We start from the raw sequence: 4,965 nt of genomic DNA, 5'->3' as shown, positions 1-4,965 counted from the left end.
GGGTCAGTTGGTACTGGAGAAAGACTCCCCCTTTCTGAGGACTAGGGAAGGGGGTGGGAGGAAGAGAAAAGGGGAAGGGGGTACAGAGATGAGATGAGGTAGGGGCTATAATTGGGATGTAAAGTGAATAAATTAAAAAAAAAACATTGTGGCTCTTTAATGAAACCCCAAAAGTATACTTTGACAGTAGTGACAAATGTGGCTCCAGTATCCTAGAACGTGTAGGCATTTGTGCCATAAAAGCATCTAAAACCCACTCAGGAGCACACACATACTCTATTTAGGTAGAGTACTGAACTCAATGTTTGTACAAGCTTTCCAAGCTATAAGAATTAGAATTATGGTAAAGACTATGCCTACTATCATTTTTCACATTCCCTCCCATGTTTTTGAGAATTATATGTATAGGAGCACTGTATTCACATTACTTTCACTTCACCTTTCCTCCTCTCCACTCCTCCCTTGTTTTCCCAACTCCCTCTAAAATTCATGACCCCTTCTTTAATCATTATTATTACACCCATACATACATATGTATTTATAAATACAACTCTTGAATCCATTTACTGTTGCTCATATATGTTCTTTATTTAAGGCTGATCTCTTGGGAAGCATCTATGGAAAAGACTGCTTCTTTTCCTCTTAGCAGCTGTAAATTGCCCGGAGCACTCCATCTAGAGTTGGGCCTTGTGATATTTCTTCCATTCATGTTGGCAACACAGCTGGTATTGTCATTGTTTAAGTCTTGTTAAGATGATCATTTTCTTAAGATTTCATGGGTGCAATGTTCCCTGACATATATAGATGATATTGTCTCACAACAGATGTCCTCTTTCTATGACTCACAGTCTTTCAGTCTCCTCTTCCATGATTCCCAAATGATGCTGTAGATGTATCAATTGAGAATGTTTGTTCTCTGAACTTTGACCAGTTGTATATTTCTCCAATGGTCTCCATCTACTGAATAAAGGCTTTTTTTGATGAGTGAGTGAGAGCTACACTGTCTGTAAGTAGAAGGATGTATATTTAGAATGTAATTGGATATTATACTGGTATTGGCAAGTAGTAGTAAGTTCTTTTTAGGGGATCTAGAACCTTTTAAACTATAGGTAATCGATATCCTAACAATATCAGAACTTAACTTCTTCCTATTGATTGGTCTTTAAGTTCAACTAGACAGCTGTTGGTTACTCCCAAGATAGAACTTCTACTATTGTACCATTGAGATTATAGTGACAGGTTGGTCATTGTTGTGGTTCATTGCTGGGTAGGACTATTGATTACTTATTACTCTACTCAACTTGCACAGCAGTATGAGATACTTCAGATACTGCGAGAGCTAGTAAAAAATGTATACTGTCTTAGACAACAGGTTCTTAAATTTATGTTCCAGAGAGCAACCAAAGGCAAATGGCAATAACTTTTAGTGTATTGGAAATCTCTTGGAATCTCATGACCAAAAACTTGAAGGCATATTTTCTGTTTGTCAATGAGTTATTGGTTAGATAGTCTATGGCTCTTGGGGGGGGGGGTATTTTTACCTTTAGTGGTGTGGTATAATTTCATTTAAGCATATATTTAACATACATTAAATGTATATTTTAAGTAAAAAATATGTTTTTCTAAGGCTTTTCAAATATCTTTAGTGTTATTTATCCCCCTACCTCTTTTTCTCTCTGTAACTCTCTACCCCTCCTCAATTAAACTTCCATCCTCTATTTTTTTCCATTTTCCCTTAATAGTACCTGTGTCATACTATACTCCTCTCTAGACCTTCTTTTCTCTCACCAATAGTCCCTTTGTACTTTCTCAGTTTCTGTTGTTACTCCAGGTTATATACTAAAGCATAAAGTTTCAGAGGAATGGTAAAGAAGAGGGAACATGTGATATTGGTAATTCTGGGTCTTGATTATCATACTTAGTGTAATATTTTCTATTTCCATGAATTTACCAAAAAATTTCATGCTTTCATTGTTTATAGATGAATAGTATTCCATAGATTATATATACTACATTCTCACCATTCATTAGTCAGTTAGAAAATTTTGGGGTTATTTTCTAGCTACTGTAGTTATAGAGACAATTAACTTGGCTGAGCAAATATATATGAAGTTGTATGTCTAGTCCATTTGCCATATAGTTAAATCAAATGATAGATTTAGTTTAGCTTTTTGAAAATTCTCTATACTGATTTTTGGAGTAGTTGCACCAGTTTGCAATCCCACCAAGAGTAAATGATGGTTCCCATATCCTCATCAGAAGACAATAATTACAGTCAACTAGCTGTGTTATAGAGCACCAGAATATATTCCCCTATGTAACTATATAGCACTAGACACCCAGTCTTACTCTCTCTCTCCCTCGTCTCCCTATTCTTTCTAACCTCCAGAAACATGGTTCTGCTAACTATTTATAGAAACTGACACTTTAACTTCTACATATGAGCAAGAAACCGTGTTATTTGTACAATAGAAAATTATTTAACCTTGAATGGATGAAAAATAATGAAATTTTATCTTTTGTGGCAACATGTATGGAACTGTACAAAACATTATGTTAGATGAGATTTGACATACTGCTTGGTACACTATGAGGGTAAGCGTTATGTCATATGAAATAGTTACATACAGAAAGATAAATATTGCTTATTTCTTTTTAATGGTATTTTAATGATTCTATAATGGCTAATTTTTCTATTTGTCTTATATATTAAGCTTTTCTTCCCACTCTCTACTTTTTTGAAAAAAGTAATAAGCATTATTGTGCACATGTTTTTCTTGTACTAAATTCTTTTCTGTTGATATAAATTTGTGGATATAGTATTGCTATTGAGCAAAGACATGGTTGTTCAGAGTATAAAATTTCATTCTGTGTTCTTTTTTTTAAAGCTAATATTTTAATCTTCAATTTCTTTTTTTAATTTTATTTTTTAAATATTAATCACAGGTTATTTACTTTGTATCCTAAGCATAGTCCCCTTCCTCATTCCCTCCCATTCCCACCCACCCTCCCTCCTCTCCTCCCTGTCCCTTTCCAATTCCACTGATAGGGGAGGACCTCTTCCCCTTCCATCTGACCCTAGCTTATCAGATATCAGAGGGCTGATATCCGGAATATATAAAGAACTAAAGAAATTAAAAAGCATAAACTAAGAAACCCAATTAAAAAATGGGGTACAGAGCTAAACAGAAAATTATCTGTAGAGGAATGTAGAATGGCAGAGAAACACCTAAAGAAATGCTCAATATCCTTAGCCATCAGAGAGATGCAAATCAAAACAATCCTGAGATTTCATCTTACCATCAGAATGGCAAAGATTAAAAACTCAAGTGACAGCACATGCTGGAGAGGCTGTGGAGATAAGGGAACACTCCTCCATTGCTGGTGGGAATGTAAACTTGTACAACCACTTTGGAAAACAAATCTGGTGCTTTCTCAGACAATTAGGAATAGTGCTTCCTCAGGATCCAGCTATACCACTCCTAGGCATATATCCAAAAGATGCTCAAGTACACAACGAGGTCATTCTCTGTTCTTGTGGTGTCTAAATTCACTTCACTGTTTGTTTCCAACCTAAGTACTGAGCACTGCTCAGCTAAGTTATCAGTTCTTCCATATTTCTCATAATTTTTCTAGAAACATCAACATTTGCATTTTAAATACCAAGAAATTACTGTAATTTTATGAATAGTGTATGTTCTATATGCAACAACCATGTATTATTAAATTGACACTTTCTGCAAACTTTCTTTATAATATGAAACACTTTGAATTACCATAATACAAAAACACGAACTACCAAATCCCCCCCCCCCACAAAAACAAAACAAACTATCTGGACTACATCTTAATAGACATGATTTTCATGTACCTGTAGAAAATGGCCAAAAGGGGACAAAATAGGATTGTTGAGCAATTGTAAGAAAGTAGAATTATTACTGTGATTTTATGGAATATTTAATACACTGTGTAAAGCATATTAGTAGCATTATAACACTTTATTTTTTAATAGAAAGTATTCTATATGCACATTCTACTGAGTTGAATGTCTTTGGTAATTAAAAAAAATCAACATAGTTGATATCTGGGCTTGAAATGATTGTAGTTGTTTTTACCTTATTTTACATAGAGATTGTCAACATATTTGAGCAATTGTCATTGTTGTATGTTGAGCATCGTTCAGTTATATACCTAAAAGTGGTATAGCTCGATATTGAGGTAATACTATTCCTAATTTTCTGAAAAAAAAAATGCCAGATTGATTTCCAAAGTGGATATACAGGTTTACATTCCTGCCAGCAGTGGAGGAGGATACCCCTTTCCCCTCATCTTCTCTAACATGTGTTTTCATTTGAGTTTTGTTATTAAATTTTATTTTTATATTAATTAAGTTTATTCACTTTGTATCCCAGCTGTAGTTCCTTCCCTCACTTCCTCCCAATCCAACCCTCCCTCCCTCATCTTCTCCCTGCCCTTCTCCAAGTCCACTGATAGGGGAGGTCCTCCTTCCCCCTTCCCTCTGACCTTAGCTTATCAGGTCTCATCAGGACTGGCTGCATTGCCCTCCTGTGGCCTGGAAAGGCTGCTTCCCCCTCAGGGGCGGTGATCAAAGAGCCAGCCCCTGAGATCATGTCAGAGACAGTCCCTGTTCCTCTTACTAGGGAACCCTTTCGGGTACTGAGCTGCCATGGGTTACTTCTGAGCAGGAGTTCTAGCTTATATCAATGTATGGTCCTTGGTTGGAGTATCAGTTTCAGAAAAGACCCCTGTGTCCAGATTTTTTTAGTTCAGGTGCTCTCTTTGTGGAGCTCCTATCCTTTTCAATTCTAATAATCTCCTTGTTTCATAAGATTCCCTATACTCCTCCCAAAGTCTGCTTATGAGTCTCAGCATCTGCTTTGATACACTGTTGGGTAGAGTCTTTTAGAGTACCTCTGTGGTAGGTTCCTCTCCTGTTTCCTGTTT

The sequence above is a fragment of the Psammomys obesus genome, unplaced genomic scaffold, assembly GCF_907164565.1.
Source record: "Psammomys obesus unplaced genomic scaffold, mPsaObe1.curated_primary_1811, whole genome shotgun sequence".
Lineage (NCBI taxonomy): Eukaryota > Metazoa > Chordata > Mammalia > Rodentia > Muridae > Psammomys > Psammomys obesus.
This window is presented reverse-complemented; position numbering follows the sequence as displayed.